This window comes from Odocoileus virginianus, chromosome 11 (assembly GCF_023699985.2).
Source record: "Odocoileus virginianus isolate 20LAN1187 ecotype Illinois chromosome 11, Ovbor_1.2, whole genome shotgun sequence".
Classification (NCBI taxonomy): Eukaryota; Metazoa; Chordata; class Mammalia; order Artiodactyla; family Cervidae; genus Odocoileus; species Odocoileus virginianus.
In genome coordinates, this window is record NC_069684.1 from 64,792,359 (window position 1) to 64,813,117 (window position 20,759).

Here is a 20,759-nt window from a genome sequence, read left to right on the forward strand (position 1 = left end):
GACAAAGGCATATTTTCTTATTTTAGAATGATATTGGAGTAGAAATTATTAATCAAGGTGTTTTGTCACTGATCTTAACGCTAATATCAACTCCCAGTATTGTGAATAGGAAAACAAGGTATTATGCATTTCAAAGATCAACTAAGAAAATTATTTTTCTATTTTTTCTTTGGCTGATTGATACTTTCTTTGTTTGCAGCAGTCTCTTTTCAAAGAGTTTAATTGCTTTATGCATAGAGTTAAGACTGTATACAAGCTTTCTGATCTCATAAGAAAAAAACCATGGGTTGATGTTAACAGCATTGTTCAAGGACCACAAATAGCTAATATGTAGCTTTTTCATTTGTAATGCTCTTCAGAAGCATCTGATATCATATAAATTATGAAATACTCCATGAGACCCTTCAAAATCATACCAGGACTTGATAATGAAGCCAAGCCATGACTTCAAGGAGTGTGTGTCTCTGGGGGGATGAATAGCCAAATAAAGAAAACAAAATAAGCAGTTGTAGAAGTCAAGTAAAAAACATGCAGACAGGACTGAAAGCTGGCTGAAGGAATTGCAGAAATATGTAATGAAAGCCCAAGAGTCTTAATATCTGAGCTCCCTAATCAGATGCCTGATTTTAAGACATTCATTTAACTTCTAAGTATCTTTATTCCACACATTTCTTCAAGATAAGGAGTCAGGATTTCTGATTTTTCTTATGGTCCTCACATTTATGGATTCTATTCATTTATTGACCTGATATTCTTCAAAACACCTGTTGGTTGACACACAAATTTTTTTTAAAAGTCACATAATTGTGGTCAGTAAAGGAAAATTTCAGACTAAAAGTTAACTTGGGATATTGGTCTAAGAATAGGAAACAATTTTGTTTAAAAAAATTAGAAGTATAGTGAAAAAAAATCACAGGAAATATAACTTAAAGTTTTGTTTTATGGCCAGTAAAAAAAAAAAAAAGAAGAAGAAGAAGAAGAAGAAAGGGCAAAGAAGTAATTTGACTTCAAAGAGAGACTTGGGTTGAATTAGATGTCTTCAGGTGTCATGAAGCACAGAGACAAAAGTCAAACCAGACTGTCACATTTTGTACATAACAGAAGATCAATAAGCAGCCTTGGACTCAAATGGAAGCAGCAGGAAGCATTGTGAGAAAAGTAGTACAGTATTGCAGCAAAAGGCAAAATCTTTACAATGTGGCATATTTTTATTTAAATCCTGGCTCTGCCACTTTTCAAGAGCAACATATTTGCAAAGTTACTTAAATATTCTGAACTTCAGTTTCTCATCTGTAATATTGGAATAAAACATCTACAGTGTTCTTAAAATTATTAAATTTTAAAATATTTGTAAAGTGCCAAGTATAGATTATTTTAGTGCATGGGCAGGATTATGAAAAGCATTCCCTGTATTTAAGTACCACAATTTAATTATAATATAAAATTTCTAGTAATGTCTAGATTACAAATCAAACAAATATCCTTTGAAAAAAATGAGATTTCCTGAATAAAATATGGGGACAGCTATTACTCTCACAAAATCTTTTATAATTTTGCACTGCAAATAAAAGTAATAATGACTTTTAGCTAAATGAAAAACATTGGAATATTAAAAACAAATTTTTGTTTTAAAAGAAAAAGCTGAAAACAAAGCTTGACTATTTGGTTATCTGCAATATAGTCATTCTTTATGAAGAAAAAAGGGTATAAAGTTTATTGAAGATACACAACCCCTGAAATGTTCACAGACTTAACTATAGCATCAGCTAAATTTAAGCACATTAAAGTTATTTTCACTGTGTCAAATGAACTGACCTTATATTTAATTGCCTTGCTCTTTAATTATCATCTGTTTAAAAATGAAAACAAAACCAAAACCCCTTGATAATTTAACAAGCTTGTTCATCTATATCACCTGAGGTCTTTTCAACAATGAAAATAAAATTTAAGATAACATATACAAATCCATTTTCTGTAACATGATGACTGAAATAACAAATATTTATTGAATACTGTGTATTTGATTGGTACTTTTACAAATTGAACACTCAGAGGTGAATCAAACAGAAAGAGTGAAAGGGAGAGAGAAAGAAACTTTCTTCCTGGGATGTTCTCTGATAAAGTCTGCATTCTATAATATGCAACTGAAAGCCATGTTTGTTTACAAACAACCCTTCATATTAATCCCAAATCGCAAATCCATTTGTAAATAATGATGTAGGTATCACTTCTCTTTTGAAGCTAGGAGTTAAGTAGTAAATTTCATTTTAGAGAAAAACAGAACCAAACTTGCAAAACTTTGCTTGTATTATAAAGGCAAAACTAACCAAAAGTGTACACAATACATAAACACATTTTAATTAAGGTTTTTTTGTTGTTAATTTCATTTCTTTGTTTTTGCCTTGCTGCTGCTGCTAAGTCACTTCAGTCGTGTCCGACTCTGTGTGATCCCATAGACAGCAGCCCACCAGGCTCCCCAGTTCCTGGGATTCTCCGGGCAAGAACGCTGGAGTGGGTTGCCATTTCCTTCTCCAAAGTGTGAAAGTGAAAAGTGAAAGTGAAGTAGTTCAGTCGTGTCCAACTCTTAGTGACCAATCAAGAAAGGTCCTTCCAAGAGTAAAATCCTTCAAAGGGTAAAAAAAAAAAAAAAAAAAAAGACATAATTATGAAGTGAAAGTGAAAGTGTTAATTGCTCAGTTGCGTCCCACTCTGCAACACCATGAATGTAGCCCACCAGGCTCCTCTGTCCATGGAGTTCTCCACGCAAGAATACTGGAGTCAGTTGCCATTTCCTTCTCCAAGGATCTTCCCAACCCAGGGATAGAACTCACATCTCTTATGTCTCCTGCATTGGCCAGTGAGTTCTTTACCACTAGCACCATCTGGGAAGCATGATTAAAAGCAACATTTAAAAAAATCATATCACTTGAGAAACAAAAGAGAGAAATTAGCAGCATGAGTGGTAAAATATTGCATTTAATAAAATTAAAAACCAGTCCTCAACTGTGATTTTAAAAATATAATCATTCTTTATATTCCAAATGTGGACTTTGCTTTCTAATTAAATTTTCTATAGTAAAAATGTGAATTTTAGAATTTATAACCAAAGGAACTAATTTATCATAGATTTAGTAAGAAAACAGTATTAACTTTCACATAGTCTATTTAAAATTTCGTCTCTGATATCTTCACCTATTGGCAGAAAATAAATAATAATTGTGTGGAAAATGAAGATTAAAACACTATCAAATTTTGAGCTACAAAAAATACCAAAATTATGATTAATAGACTCCATTTACCAGACCAAAGAAGTAAATACAAACATTTGAAAAGATTGCCATCAATATGTGACATTCCCAAGTTATTTTCTGAACATTAATACATGCAGAGGAATAAAAATATTTAAATATGAACTCAAATGGTGTCAAATACCAGTGACATCCATAGCTTAGAATACCTCATGCTTAATTTATCCTTATTTAATTATACAGAGCCCCTGCAGTTTAATAAACATTTACTACAGTTCACCTTGATTCTAGTCACTGTACTGGATGGTATGAATGCAAAGTTGAGTAACACAGTATAAAGTTTATCACTGAAGATATTACACCCCATAGGGGTTCCTGTGTAGGCGCACACATAAACCAGTCATTACAATATAACATGCAAAATGTTCATGTAATCTTGCCTTCAGTTCAGTTCAGTTCAGTTGCTCAGTCGTGTCTGACTCTTTGCAACCCCATGAATCACAGCATGCCAGGCCTCCCTGTCCATCACCAACTCCTGGAGTTTACTCAAACTCATGTCCATCGAGTCGGTGATGCCATCCAGCCATCTCATCCTCTGCTGTCCCCTTCTTCTCCTGTCCCCAATTCCTCCCAGCATCAGGGACTTTTCCAATGAGCCAACTCTTCACATGAGGTGGCCAAAGTATTGGAGTTTCAGCTTCAGCATCAGTCCTTCCAATGAACACCCAAGACTGATCTCCTTTAGGATGGACTGGTTGGATCTCCTTGCAGTCCAAGGGACTCTCAAGAGTTCCAACACCACAGTTCAAAAGCATCAAATTTTCGGCACTCAGCTTTCTTCAGAGTCCAACTCTCACATCCATACATGACCACTGGAAAAACCATAGCCTTGACTAGATGGGCCTTAGTTGACAAAGTAATGTCTCTGCTTTTTAATATGCTATCTAGGTTGGTCATAACTTTCCTTCCAAGGAGTAAGCATCTTTTAATTTCATGGCTGCCGTCACCATCTGCAGTGATTTTGCAGCCCTAAAAAATAAACTCTGACACTGTTTCCACTGTTTCCTCATCTATTTGCCATGAAGTGATGGGGCCGGATGCCATGATCTTAGTTTTCTGAATGTTGAGCTTTAAGCCAACTTTTTCATTCTCCTCTTTCACTTTCATCAAGAGGCTTTTCAGTTCCTCTCCACTTTCTGACATAAGGGTGGTGTCATCTGCATATCTGAGGTTATTGATATTTCTCCCAGCAATCTTGATTCCGGCTTGTGCTTCTTCCAGCCCAGCGTTTCTCATGATGTACTCTGAATATAAGTTAAATAAGCAGGGTGACAAGATACAGCCTAGACGTACTCCTTTTCCTATTTGGAACCAGTCTGTTGTTCCATGTCCAGTTCTAACTGTTGCTTCCTGACCTGCATACAGGTTTCTTAAGAGGCAGGTCAGGTGGTCTGGTATGTCCATCTCTTTCAGAATTTTCCAGTTTATTGTGATTCACACAGTCAAAGGCTTTGGCATAGTCAATAAAGCAGAAATAGATGTTTTTCTGGAACTCTTGTTTTTTCGATGATCCAGTGGATGTTGGCAATTTGATCTCTGGTTCCTCCGCCTTTTCTAAAACTAGCTTGAACATCTGGAAGTTGATAGCTCACATATTGCTGAAGCCTGGCTTGGAGAATTTTGAGCATTACTTTACTAGTGTGTGAGATGAGTGCAATTGTGTGGTAGTTTAAGCCTTCTTTGGGATTGCCTTTCTTAGGGGTTGGAATGAAAACTGACCTTTTCCAGTCCTGTGGCCACTGCTGAGTTTTCCAAATTTGCTGGAATATTGAGTGCAGCACTTTCACAGCATCATCTTTCAGGATTTGAAATAGCTCAACTGGAAATCCATCACCTCCACTAGCTTTGTTCATAGTGATGCTTTCTAAGGCCCACTTGACTTTACATTCCAGGATGTCTGGCTCTAGGTGAGTGATCACTCCATCGTGATTATCTGGATCATAAAGATCTTTTTTTGTACGGTTCTTCTGTGTATTCTTGCCACCTCTTCTTAATATCTTCTGCTTCTCTTAGGTCCATACCATTTTTGTCCTTTATTGTGCCCACCTTTGCATGAAGTATTCCCTTGGTATCTCTAATTTTCTTGAAGAGATCTCTAGTCTTTCCCATTCTGTTGTTTTCCTCTATTTCTTTGCACTGATCACTGAGGAAAGCTTTCTTATCTCTCCTGGCTATTCTTTGGAACTCTGCATTCAAACGGGAATATCTTTCCCTTTTTCCTTTGCTTTTCACTTCTCTTCATTTCACAGCTATTTGTAAGGCCTCCTCAGACAGCCATTTTGCCTTTTTGCATTTCTTTTCCATGGGATGGTCTTCATCCCTGTCTCCTGTACAATGTCCCAAAACCTCTGTTCATAGTTCATCAGGTTCTCTGTCTATCAGATCTAGTCCCTTAAATCTATTTCTCACTTTCACTGTATAGGCAGAAGCGTGCCAGCTGTGATGTACCACACAGAAGCGTGGCCATGAGAAGCTACCCCTCGCCCAATCTTGCCTTACCTATCTCTAAAAACTAGCAAGACAGTTTCACAATGATGTAGTAAAACACCAGAATCACACCTCTGTGTCTTCACTATATGTCTGAGTATACTTTATAGTCTGAGGTTAGGTACTGAAATGCTCTCTCTATGGAAACCTACTTAAAAATACCAGTCTCTGGAAACCTGAAATGATCTCCTGGAATAGATAAATGGGCATCATTCACATCATAATGTGATTCATTATAAGCTCCCTTTAAGTACAAGTTCCCAGAAATGTATTTAGGCTATATTCATAGAAAATTACTTTACACAGAGTGTTTGGAAGCAAATTTTTGGTAGAAAAGCAAAAAGCAGAGTGTTAAAAGACACAGACAAATGAATATCACCCCCGAAACAGATACAGGATAACTCAAGTTATGAATTAAATTCACTGAAAAATCACAGTGCAATCCATAAAACACCAATTTTCTATATTATTCATAAGTGTGCCTAGTGGCTCAGTCATATCCGACTCTTTGTGACTTCCTAGTCTATAGTCCACCAGGGGGATTCTGCAGGCAAGAATACTGGAGTGAGTTGCCACACCCTCTCCAGGGGATCTTCCCAACCCAGGGATCGAACCCAGGTCTCCCATATTGTAGAAAGATTCTTTACCATCTGAGCCACCAGGGAAACTTAAAATATTGGAGAGGGTAGCCTATCCCTTTTCCAGGGAAATTTTCTGACGCAAGAATCAAATTGGGGTCTCCAGCATTGCAGGCAGAATCTTTACCAGCTGAGCTACCAGGGAAGCCTACATTATTCATAAACATATCATTGTAAAATATATTATACACATTCCCTAAAAAGATCATAGGGTCCTGAAAGAAACAGTAACTATAAAACTTGGTCCATTAATTTATTTTTTTCTAGCCAGTTTCAGATATATTTTCTTTTATTCTATTTGCTTGTCCTTTTTTCTAGCTGGCTATCTTGCCAAGAATTTGTAAAATAAGTTTTCAGAGTATTTAGACAGAAAAAATGATATACAGATAGATAGATAGATGGATAAAAAATATCTAAACATATATATATATATATATATATATATAGTTTGATTAAAAATGATAAGTTATATTTATTCACATGGACATCACCAGATGGTCAATACTGAAATCAGGCTGATCATATTCTTTGCAGCCAAATATATAGAGAAGCTTTATACAGTCAGAAAAAACAAGACCAGAAGCTGACTGTGGCTCAGATCATGAACCTCTTACTGTAAAATTCAGACATAAATTGAAGAAAGTAGGGAAAACCACTAGGTCATTCAGGTATGACCTTAATCAAATCCCTTATGATTATACAGTGAAAGCAACAAATAGATTCAAGGGATTAGATCTGATAGACAGTCTGAAGAACTACACATGGAGGTTCATGACATTGTAGGAGGCAGTGATCAAAACCATCCCCAAGAAAAAGAAATGCAAAAAGGCAAAATGGCTGTCTGAGGAGGCCTTACAAATAACTGAGAAAAGAAGAGAAGTTCAAGACAAAGGAGGAAAGGAAAGATACACCCATGTGAATACAGAGTTCCAAAGAATAGCCAGGAGAGATAAGAAAGCCTTCCTCAGTGATCGGTGCAAAGAAATAGAGAAAAACAATAGAATGGGAAAGACTAGAGATCTCTTCAAGAAAATTAGACATACCAAGGGAACATTTCATGCAAAGATGGGCACAATAAAGGACAGAAAATGTATGGGCCTAAAAGAAGCAGAAGATATTAAGAAGAGATGGCAAGAATACACAGAGGAACTATACATAAAAGATCTTAATGACCCAGATATCATAGATGGTGTGATTACTCAACTAAAGCCAGGCATCCTTGAGTGCGAAGTCAAGTGGGCCTTAGGAAGCGTCACTATGAACAAAGCTAGTGGAGGTGATGGAATTCCAGCTGAACTATTTCAAACCATAGAAGATAATGCTGTTAAAGTGCTGCACTCCATATGCCAGCAAATTTGTACAAGAGCTGACTCATTAGAAAAGACTCTGATGCTGGGAAAGATTATAAGCAAGAGGAGAAGGGGGCGAGAGGTTGAGATGTTTAGATGATATCACTGACTCAATGGACATGAGTTTGAGCAAGCTCTGGGAGATGGCGACAGGAAAACCAGGCATGAGGCAGTCCATGGGGTCACAGAGTCGGACATGACAGGGTTGGAACAACAACGACAATACTAAATGAGTTTATCTCTGAAACTTATTTTTAAATAAAACTACCCTAATTTTTATATATCTGATTGATTAATTTTCATAAGACCTAATTAGAGTTGTTGGTTCATTCCTTTGTTTTATTTTAAAAGGTCTATTGTTTCTTTTTACTACTTTATATATGTTACATAGATTTGCTTCCAAGATTCAAACACATCTATAGAATAAATGTGGGAATAACTATTACTGGTTAATAGTATAAAAAGCAAAAACTTAAATTGTAAATTTTGATCACAAAGCTTAATTTTTCTCTTCCATGTCATAAGACTGCGTGTTTAACAAAAATATAAATGAGGTCTCTGCTTAAATCTCTTTAAAACATGATTCAGACCAGACTTCACATTAAGACAAAGAAGAAAAAAAAAGGCTCAGATACCAAATGCAAAATTACAACCAGACAGCTGAAAGTTCTTGATGAATATTTCCTTTTAAAGTTGCTCATCATGTTATATAAAGTAAAAGAATGTTTAAAGTCATAGAAAAACAATGAATTACCTAGAAGGAAAATTAGGCTTTGACATAAAAGTGAAGGAAGGTTTGGAGGTTCTGGGAGAACCAGATAATTAATCCTATGAAAATATTCTCAAATAGGAAAGATTTGTACATGTATTAACAAGTTATATGTAACTTAATCATAGACTTTATTAAACAGTTATTAAATATACTTATGCTTTTTGTTTTATAAACCCTGAAGTCAACAGCTTGACTATCTTACTACTTTATATGTAATTATTGTAATTATTCTTTCTTCCAGTTTTTTAAAATTAAAATTTCTAAAAAATCGATTGAGTTTCATGGGCTTTTATAGATTGGCTATTTTATCTCTTAGACTTTAACTTCCTAAACTAAGTAATTAGTTGCTGAGATTATTCTGAAATCTATAAACTCTCTTTATAGGTCTGTTCCCTGTAAACCTGGCTTAAAAACCAAATTACTGGGTGCAAAAATAAAACACCAGTGCTTCTATTTTTGATTCCATGCATGACATTACATTCAAAAACACTTCAGTATGAAAATTGAATCAGGATGTTTATATAAAGGAAGTAAAGTCCATGTAATATGATTTCAGAGTTTTGAGAATAAGATGCAATGTGAATTTAAAATAAATGGTGCATGAGAAGCCCAAACTTTTTCTCCTTTTCTAGCATACAAGACTTGAGTGCCACCAGACATCATAAGGTACTTTTGTGAATTTTAGGAGGCAAATGAGACTTTGTGAACAGAAAATACACAACTTGCAGTTTTATTTCCCTCAGAAATCTTAAGATATTTAAAAATTACTCTAAAAGCACTCTCAGGTAAAACAGAAGAGAGTTTATTATTTGTAACTACTACATGCAAAAACACATCTTTCATTTCAGATATTTCAGGTATTGTTTGTTTCTTAAACTATGAATATATACTATTTTAGAAGTACAAATAAAGGATTTTCAGAAATTTACAGAATCAAAATGTCTCTGTCTTTATATGTGTTTCATCAATTTCAAGCAGCCTGAGGAAAAAAATCAAGTATGTTAGTATATGGTATGAAAAGCATCCTAAAATTCTGAGAATATTCACAGCTAACTGTTGCAGGCACTTTTTTCTTTTCTGCTGTATTCCAATATTTGAGTTATTTAATTTTCATCCCAAGAAAAACAAAACATCTTATTTTTTTTAGCAATTGTCTAGATTTTTGTTTCATTATATAGTAGGATTGATGACTTGGCATGCTAAAAGCTTCTCTTAAACTTCAACAACACAGAGGAAGAAATATTTTCTGAAAACAATTTTCCTAAGCAGATTCATTTTACAATTTAATTTCCATCAATGAGGTAAAGGTCAGTGTGAGCCTATAAGAAAGCTAATTTGCATGAGGTATGTATGAGGAATATGAAAATAATATAACGTGAAATATTCATAATTTAAGCTTTTAAGCCAATCTCAGGGCTAAAAGCGTAACTATTAGAGGAAACAGCTCACAACTACAACAAATTTTTTTCTGATGATGTCAACTAACATACTCTCATTGTAAGAGACATAGACACAACCCTGTAGAATAACAAATTCTTAGAATTTGCCTCCATATGTTCATTGGCTTTAGAAAATGTTTATCAATGCTATCAGTCAACTCTTAACACAATTCTCTATGTAGTTCTACTAATCAAGTAATTCTAAGCTGGCTTTGTTTATCCTGATTACCTCTTTGCATCTCACCAAGCTTACACTAATATTTTTTTAACCATGGCAACCAACACATGCTTTATAGCTATGTCCTGCGTTTATCTATTTGAACAGGATTCTTACTCAAACTGCACTCTGATTCAAGATCATGGCAGACATCTATTGATCTGTTGCTTCCTTATCTCAAAATCAAATGACTATAAAAGTGTCATAGAATTATCATCTCAGGGTCACTCAGCTGATCGCTAATCTATTCCCTTTAAATTAAAATAACTAATAGTCTTCTATGTTTCTTGATAAAGAAGTGTGATTTTCTTGAACTCTACTGAGCATGTGAGTTTATTAAAATTTTATAACAGATCTTACAAAATATTAATTCAGAAACATGATCCTATTTCTCCACCCGAGTTTCCTGTTGTTGTTCAATCACTCGATCGTGTCCAACTCTGTGACCCCATGGACTGCAGCACGCCAAGCTTCCCGGGCCTTCACTATCTCCAGCAGTTTGCTCAAACTCATGTCCGCTGAGTCAGTGATGCCATCCAACCATCTCATCCTCTGTCGCCCCCTTCTCCTCCTGCCTCAATTTTTCCCAGCATCAGGGTCTTTTCTAATGAGTCAGTTTTTCGCATAAGGTGGCCAAATTATTGGAGCTTCAGCTTCAGCATCAGTCCTTCCAGTGAGTATTCAGGGTTGATTTCCTTTAGGATTGACTGGTTTGATCTCTTTGCAGTCCAAGGGACTCTCAAGAGTCTTTTGCAGCACCACAGTTTGAAAGCATGTAGTAATTAGTCCCCAATTAAAAACAGTAAATTAATTTAAAAAAAAAAAAGAAAAAGAAAGGGTGAAATGGAAAGCACACGGCATGGCCTATCCCGCTCCCAGGTTCCTTCCCGGAGCATTTGGGTGTAAACCTCTGACAATCCCTCTAAGCCTCCTGCAGCTTCCTCTCTCATCCCACGACCACCCAGTCCTGCCAGAGCAACCCTGACATGGAGTCTGGATTCCTGGTACTTCATTGGACTTCACAACGTCTGCCCAGATGAATCGAGTGTGTTTGAAGAGATAATAATCAGTCCTTGGGGGACGGGGGCCTGGGGATAAGAGATGGAGAAAAGACTCAGTACTGCGACTACTTGAGAATCAGCCCCTGGGAACTGGAGAGGCCACTCCCAGCTTTCTACTGGAAGAACCAAAACCAATCTTTGAGAGAAACAAAACACCTTGTTGTATGATTTTTAGTTAACTTCTTTACCAAAAGGTCAAAGTCAGGTTATGTCATTAAATGAAACCTGGGTTACATGCTTTTCATCCACCATTTTCTTTCTCAAACACAACACAGAGATTTTACCCAGTGTTGTTTGCTTCTATTTTAAGATTTTGTCCTTTCTTTCCCCTGGGTTTTTTTAGTCGATATGCTGAAAAGTTGGACAGCACTACCATGAGCACTGCTAAACGGAAGGTACTGTGACTTAGAAGTTCTTTCTTGGTTTGATTTTATACTTCTCCGAGATGGGTACCCTTCCAGAGAGGTTCTAACATAAAGCAGTAACAATACTTGTTTAGTAAAAATATGTATTCATGCCCTTTTTGGTTTTCTACACTATTTTTTCCAGTAATCCTAAATAATAATCAAATTACTAATGACATTTTTGGGGGGACACGTTAGCACAGCTTGAAGGGATCTTAGTTCCCCAACCAGGGATCGAAATCACCTCCCCTGTAGTAGAAGCACAGAGTCCTAACCACTGGACCACTAGGGAAGTCCCACTTAATACATTTATTGAGAGCATAATATGTGTTAAGCACAGTATTCTATCCTTGCCACTTAACAGTGTTTTGATTATGACAAACAATATAACCTCTTTGTGACTGTTTTTCAACTATAAATGAGGAGATAGTAATGTCCCTCCCTTACAGTTTCTGGAGGATGGAATGAGCTAATCTATTGAGAGGATTCAGATAGATGTCTGACACATAATAAGCACTCAATACATGTAGCTCTTGTTCCATGGAACAGGTAAATTTGCTGAATTACAGGTAGAACTGCCATCTTCTTCCCTTACTCCCATTCTTAAAAGGTGATCGCAGGGAAGAAAGGGTAACAATATTTAAATGATGATTTGCCTTGATTTTTGCCCTCCTGGTGTGTGTGTGTGTGTGCACGTGCCCCTATTTATCGTGGAAGGCAGAATTCTAAGCTGGACCTGTGATCTCACGCCCTGTGTAGAGGTCTTCTAGAGCCATGTGCCCTTGAATGTGAGTATAACTTGCACATGTAATGTGTACTGACTCCTGGGTTGGGTTGTGTTGCTATTTAGTTGCTAAGTTGTGCCTGAGTCTTTGCAACCCCATGGACTGTAGCCCGCCAGTCTCCAACATCCACGCAATTTCCCAGGCAAGAATACTGGACTGGGTTGCCATTTCTCTCTTCAAGGAATTTTTCCGACCCAGGGATTGAACCCGTATCTCCTGCTTGGCAGGCAGATTCTTCACCACTGAGCCACAGGGAAGCTGCATTGGGTTATAATATACAGCAAACTATGATGGAATAGTCACTCCTGTAGTTACACAACCCAGGCCAACACCATCATTTCAGCCATGTGACTCTGCACTAAGAACTCAGGTGAGCCCTTCCCGGAGTCCATACCTACTGCTAAGTTTGTGGTAGTTTATTATACAACAATAAAAACAGAGACACATTTTCTTTAAACCTCTAAACCCTTTACATGCACATCTTTCATGGCATTTATATAGTCCTCATCTGATGCTAATTCAGCCATTAAATATTTATTGAACAACTATTATATATCATGAACATATAAGAACTACTGGGGATACATAAACTGATAAATTAGACATGATCGACTACTTATTTTTAAAATGCTATGCCCCAGATTGACTAAATGCATCAGACGATTTCACATCAGTGCAAAGTTCAATGGGACATTGATCTGACTGTACACTCCGCGGCAGACAAAGGAAGCAATAGATTTTTGGGGGCTATTTATTCAATGTTAGGTCATTTATTCCCACAGAGAAAATTCTTTTTGCAATGACATTTTTAGGGAGGAGATCTGTTTCATTTTTCACGAAGTTACTGTGAAAGAGTAACAAAGATTTTTTAAAAGCACCTTAAGCCTCTTGAAAGAAGCATGTTTTACAAACGTTAAACAAGATTACTATTAACAAAAGGCACTTATTTATAAAATCACTCTTATCCAAGTATGTTGCCCTAGTGTTCTATTTATTTAAGAACAGACAAGTTTTAGCTTCTTCATCAGATCGAGTATCTTCCTCCATCTTTTAAAAACTGTTAGGCAATGATTATCCTAGAAATGGATATTAAAAGGGGGATGGGAGGGAGTTTCAAAAGGGAGGGGATATATGTATACCTATGGCTGATTCATGTTGAGGTTTGACAGAAAACAGTAAAATTCTGTAAAGCAATTATCCTTCAATAAAAATTAAATTAATTTAAAAAAAGACAGTCTCACAAGCATCTTTTTAACCTTAATTTCAACAGGCATCAGACCCATAATTGATTATGGTTTTGTCCTTTCAATTAGTATAGTAAATTAAAATACAATCTTATATTTTATCTTAGCTTTAATCTTCACACTTAGAATTCCAAGACAGATGTCAATTTGTAGTGTTGTCTAATCACTTTATTACTGTTTTACCAACAATTTCTGTAAGCCTCCAAAAGAGACAATTCATATATTGAAATTCTAATTTTTAGTTGCCAGCTGCCATATACTTAGTGACTCCAGGATGCAAAAACTTCAGTCAGGTTGCAATTAGAGACAGAAAAAAACACTACAAATAAAGAACAGACACACACCTTCTCAAAAAAGTCCAATGGAACCTGACTATGCTTTGACTTGAAAAAGAATATTGGGAAAACACACTTTTCATATCATACATATATACACCCATCTGTCTTTAGCTTGAAGCAAAAAAGTAAAATGTCAATTAGAAGCTACTTATTGGTGCTACGGAGTGAATCTAAACCAGAAAGCAGTTGACATTTCTAGAAACACCTACTGTAATTGTCACTTGGAGGTTAATGCATAGTAAAAAAAACAGTTTTATAAGTAGCTTTCATGACACTAAGTATCTGATCTTTTGATCAATTTCTTAATGTACACTAAAATAATTAACCTTTAAAATAATTCTGTGATCTCTGGAAACAAATTTAAAAACAAACATGAATTTAGGAAGCAAACATCTTTTGGTGTAAAGGCTTGCTTTTTTTCTGGTCTTTATGAACATTTTCTTTCTTTACCCTGTGATGAAATTTTATCTCATCTATTATGAGACACACATTCAAGGAGGATGCTGCTGCTGCTAAGTCGCTTCAGCTGTATCAGACTCTGTGCGACCCCACAGACGGCAGCCCACCAGGCTCTGCCGTCCCTGGGATTCTCCAGGCAAGAAGACTGGAGTGGGCTGCCATTTCCTTCTCCAGTTCGTGAAAGTGAAAAGTGAAAGTCAAGTCGCACAGTCGTGTCTGACTCTTAGCGACCCCATGGACCACAGCCTACCAGGCTCCTCCGTCCATGCTATTTTCCAGGCAAGAGGACTGGAGTGGGTGCCATTGCCTTCTCTGTCAAGGAGGATGAGTAGGAGGTTAAGAGGTGGCAGAGAGTAAAGGAATTCTTCTAAGGTTAATTCTGCCAAATCCAGGACCTTATAAAAAAGTGCTTACGAGACTCCCTGTATTGTAATTCTGGTAGTAATATACTAGCCAGCATCACTCTGTCTGTTTACTTGCATTTTCTTCCATGAAATTCAAGTTCCTTAAGGATACGAACCACTTGGCAAAATAGGAAAACATAACTAGTGTTGGAGTCGTTCATCCCCATGTTTTATGCTAGCCTTTCATTTTCTATCTGTGCAATCACATTATTTGTCAAAAATTAACACTGGCTAAGCCAACTTCCTTTTTCTGTCTAAATAAGCAGGCGAGGGCTGCTCTGGAGGCTATTGAATAGCACATCTGTGGGCTAGACTCCTTTCATCTTTTTGCTTGATTTCCTTCTCGTTTGCCTTTGTTCCCAAGGTTGCAACAAGCTGAAGCCTCTGATGTCTGCCTGCCCAACAGAAAGAAGAGGATGCAGGAAGCATGCAAAGAGCTTCCACCCAAGGGACCACCTCCTCCTTCTCCTCCTTTCTGGAAGGACACCCTCCCCAGGGACTTCTGTCTAATCACATCGGCTCTGCTCCCTGGCCACAGTGTGGGGGTACTGCAATTTCAATTTTATAATTTTAAGATGAATTATAAATGACACAGCTTATATAAAAACCTGTCATGTGCCTGACTCACACTGATACAAAGTGAATATCAACTGCATGAATGAGTACACAGAATATATTTATTTAGAAAAAAAAATTTACTAAAGTACCAAGTTTTTTTTCATGTGATAAAGGTAGGGGTGTCAGCATAGGGTATGTTGGTCTGTGTTTCATTTATAAGCTGAGTGTTTAGACCTAAAAAGAGATTTTTTTTTTCAGTTGTACAGTTCATTGAGTAGCCTCTTTAATGTAAAATATGCATATTTCTATTTACTATAAAATATACTTTAACTTCCCTGGTGGCTCAGGTGGTAAAGAGTCTGCTTGCAATAATGAGGGAGACCTGGGTTCAATCCCTGGGTTGGGAAGATCCCCTGGAGAAGGAAATGGCAACTCACTCCAGTATTCTTGCTTGGAGAGTTCCATGAACAGAGGAGCCTGGCAGGCTATAGTCCATGGAGTGGCAAAGAGTCAGACATGACTGAGCAACTAACACTTTCTTTCACTTTCAATACTTTATGTCAGCAGAACGATGTATATGTTTCACTGAGTGATTGGTAGCTGAGTTAAAATGAACCACATCCAGATTGGGGGTGTGTCTCATGATGTCTATATTGAGACACTTGTACATTTGTTTATGAGAATATCTCATTTTTATATTTTTAAATATGGTATTAATATATACTTATGTGCCTATATGTATATAGCTATTTAAATGGTAGTATCACTTTTTAAAAATTTAAAATATGGATTCTATCCATTTCAACTTATCCTTTTATTGTCTTTTGGAAATCATAAGTCAGAATATTAATATGTTTACCTAAACCAGATGGACTTTAACAGATCAGTTAGCTTGAAGAGACTAGACAAGGAGAACCCTTGACAGTAATGACCCAAACTCTCAGTTATATACAAATTAATTTACTTAGTGAAGATAGTCTGATATAGTATGATTACAATTAAAACTGTTCTGATTATCTGTCCAGGTTACTTTCCCAGCCCAAGAGTTGGCGTAGGAAATGGCAACCCCCTCCAACATTCAAGCCTGGGAAGCTATCAGTATCAAGTAAAACTGTACCCTCAGAGCAGTAAGTTACCAAGTGTGCAATAAATCATTCTCGTTGTAGATCTAACATTGGCTTTGATGCATCATTTCCTTCAATTAGTTCATCTGCTTTGTACTTTAGTTCTTTAGTGACAAGTATGGTTTTGAGCTTATCAGTATTATGGCATTTGAATTCCCTTCCTCAAATGCACAGGTGTGTGGTGTGGTTATGAGCAGAGCAACCAGAGAACAATGAAGTGGACTTAAAATCTCTGCATCAAAACATATTGTTACGTGAATTTGCCAAGGTGCTAATTGCTGTTTACTCACAAATTTTCTCATTTGCAAAGTGAAAATAATTACTCCTACATCATTTACTTTTTAGATTTTTAAAATTATAGTTGGTTTACAATATTATATTAATTTCAGATATAAAACACAGTGATTCAGTATTCTATAGATTACACTCCATTTAAAGTTACTACAAAATATTGACTGTATTTCCTGTGCTATGTCCTTTTATCTTATTTATTTTATACACAGTAGGTGTGCCTCTTAATCTTCTGCCCCTACGTTGCTCCTCCCATTCCCTTCCCCACTGATAACCACGAGCTTGTTTTCTGTATTTGTCAGTCTGTTTCTGCTTTGTTAAATACATTCTTGGTGTTATTTTTTAGATTCCACATGTAAGTGATGACATGGAGTATGTTTCTTTCTCTGTCTGACTTATTTCACTAAACACAAAACCACCCCAGTCCATCCATGTTGTTGAAAATGGCAAAATTTCATTCAAAATGGCTAATATTCCATTGTGCATATATGTATACACACACATATGTATATACACACATATACATATATATACATACATATACACACATATGCACATACATACATATATGTACACACATATACATATATATTATATATACACACATACACACATGCATACCACATACTATTTATCCATTTATCTGCTGAGGGTACACTTAGGTGGTTTCCATATCTTGGCAATCATAAATAATGCTGTCATGAATATCGGGTATATATATCTTTCTGAATTAATGTTTTTGTTTTCTTCTAATATACACCTACTAGCAGAGTTTCTGGATCATATGGTAGTTCTATTTTTAGTTTTTTGAGGAACATTTAATTCATTTAATTGCTTGGGAAAGTAAACAAGATAAGACATTTATCCAATTAATATTTGCTTAATATCCACTATGTTTAAGGTTCATAGCATTTACTTAGAACAAGGACACTCTTTAATTTTATTGTCGAGAAAAATTTTTGTCTGGCTTACTCTACATCTCATGGTTTCTGTCTTTGTGTGTACTGGTGGAATACTTTTCCAGCCTTATCTCAACACTACTCTTGGCTAAACACTCCCTGACTCTGAACTGAAAATTGTGTGGTTCTATAGACATACTCAGTACTTTATATTCCCCAAAGATTTGCTCATAAGTTTTTTGAGACTCCCCCAATCTCTTTTCTTTTGAAGAACCATTAGATATCCGTCAGGATAAATGCAGTCATCTTCTCACATTTTAAGTATTGAATGTTGGAAATGCTATAAATTCTAAAAACACATAGATCACATTCTGATGGAATTATTCTCTATACATATTTATGATTATTTATATTACATTCTGTTATCCTCTCCATATAAAAGTCACATTGAAGATTCTAACTTGGTTTATTTACTTTGGACCCAACATAGGGTTTCATACATAGCAAAAACTGAAAAGTTTCCATGAACAAATGATTCTGAGCAGAGAAGCAGAAAGTGACATTTTCAAGAATTTACATTAAAAATCATTTTAAATATCCACTCTTGTTTTAACTACTTTAAGGTGATGGTAGTCGAAATGAGATTAGAAGTTAGATTCAAACTCAAACTCAGAGTTTTTCCAATTACAATGTCCCCTCCTCATTACTTTCCTAATCAAAATGACAAATGAAAAGTAAAAAGTTTGAGAGTTTTAACGCTATAGTTAGATTATTGATGAAAGAGTTTATTTAGGTAAAATGTAAATTGTTAATTTTATCTAAAATATTTTTAGCCTTCAAAATATAGAAGAAAGAGAACCAGAACTTTTTTAAAATGGGGGGAAAAGTAACAGGTAATTTCATATGCATTGTCATATATCAGCCCCAACATACTTTGTTTTTGGAGCTTTTATAATGTGGGGGTGTCTGGTGTTCTCATTTGTATCTTGCCCAAACAGCTGCCATTCACCACCTGCTGTGCAAAACCCACTCACACTTTTAAAAGACTCTAGAATTATGTAAAAGGAGGCTTCTTCCAAATCAGCTACTCGTACTTCAAATGTCACCCACACCTTTGCTTGGCATCAAAAAAAGTATCACAGTGTGAAGGTAAATAACATGAAGATTTATTTCTTGTTCCCTTCCAAGCCCACAAAATCTTTCGCATGCTAGCATAATATGTCTTGAATTATGCTGAAGAGTTAGTGTGTGAAATGGGCATAGGAGGAAAATGTGTTTGAGAAGTTATCTGTATTTTTATAGCCTTGTCTACCTTGAAGCCAAGTTGTTAATCCACAGAAGACATTAAAAAGACCATAATTTGGGGACTGATGCCAGCTCTGAGGGGAGACCCTGGTGCTGGCAGCTTCACAATGCTCGCACTTTTGGTGTCAAGTTTATACTTAGATTCACATGCAAGCTTACCTCAGAGATATTGTGGGTTTGGTTCCAGACCACTGTAGTCAAGCGAATATCACTATAAAGGGAGTCACAAGGTTCTGGTTTTTTGGGGTGTATAAAATTTCTGTTTAGACCATTTTGTAGTCTATTAGGTGTGCAGTAGCTTTAGATCTAAAAAAAAAAAAAAGCACATTCCTTAATTAAAATATGATGCTGCTAGGAAATGGCATTAATTGATTTGATCAAGGAATGGCTATCACAAACCTTCAGTTTGTAAAAAAGGCATAATATCGGCAAAGTGCAATAAAGCAAAGCACAACAGAATAAGGTGCCTGTGAACACCAGGACACTTCTGCGACCTCAGCTCCTTAAAACTGGGGGAGGAGGGGGTTGTGCAAGTTCTGGGTTCAGCTTGGATACTCTGTCCAAGACGGAACAGCACATGTTTTTAGGCGCACAGAGAGACTCTTATCTTTCATTCTTACAATACTAGCACCTCTTCAAGGGACTTACATGTCTCGGAGAGAAAAAGGACAGAAGGTAGTCAGGTCAAGAAGGGTCCATGTGTAAGATACAGCTGCAGTTTATTTTAATAATCATACACACACACACCCGCACACACATATGCACAGTTTGCATAAGTCTGAGGTTTTTATAAGAATAACATTATAAGAGCAGGATGGCTCAGCAGAGAGCGGCTGCCCTGATTCAGCTTCAGTACAAACACATTGTTACTGATCTGTCACTGTCCCCATACAAAAGGCAACACAATTGCAGCTTAGAAAGCTAACGGAGAGGGAGGCGGGAGGGGGGATTGGGATGGGGAACACATGTAAATCCATGGCTGATTCATGTCAATGTATGGCAAAAGCCACTACAATATTGTAAAGTAATTAGCCTCCAACTAATAATAATAAATGGAAATAAATAAATAAAGTTCAGATGATTAATAAATAAATAAATAAAAGCTAATGGAAATCTACTTCCTGTCACATCGCAGCATAAAACTGTAGTATAAGATAATTTAAAAGGAAGATTTTCTCCTTAGAATTTCAACCTTCTGAAATGTATCAATTCTGTCTCAGCAATTTCTGAAGTTCTATTTGTGCAAACATTGACTCATCCCACCAAGGAATTTTTATATGGTTACTAAAAGTATTAGGAAGTACATTAAATCAGTTAAGTCCTGCCGAAGGGAAAAGTAATAACCAAGAAGAGAGTTAATTCTGAAAAGTAATTTCTTAGCAAATAATCTAATTACCTTTTACAATAGCAAAGGAAGGAACGCACTGTTTTCTTTCATTTCAAATATGCTAATAGGTACAAACTACTGAAAAATAAAGATTTAATACTTTCAATCAAAGAAGATTTATTTTTAATCTAAGAGGAAGTGATCTTAGCCATAAATATGATAGGAATGACTAAACAAAGAATGCATAAAACATGGGCCTTGTGCACTGAGAAGGATATTGTCAAAACAAGATTCACAAAATATGCTCACTGCATTGGGTTGCACATATTATAAAGGTTGAACCATATGTG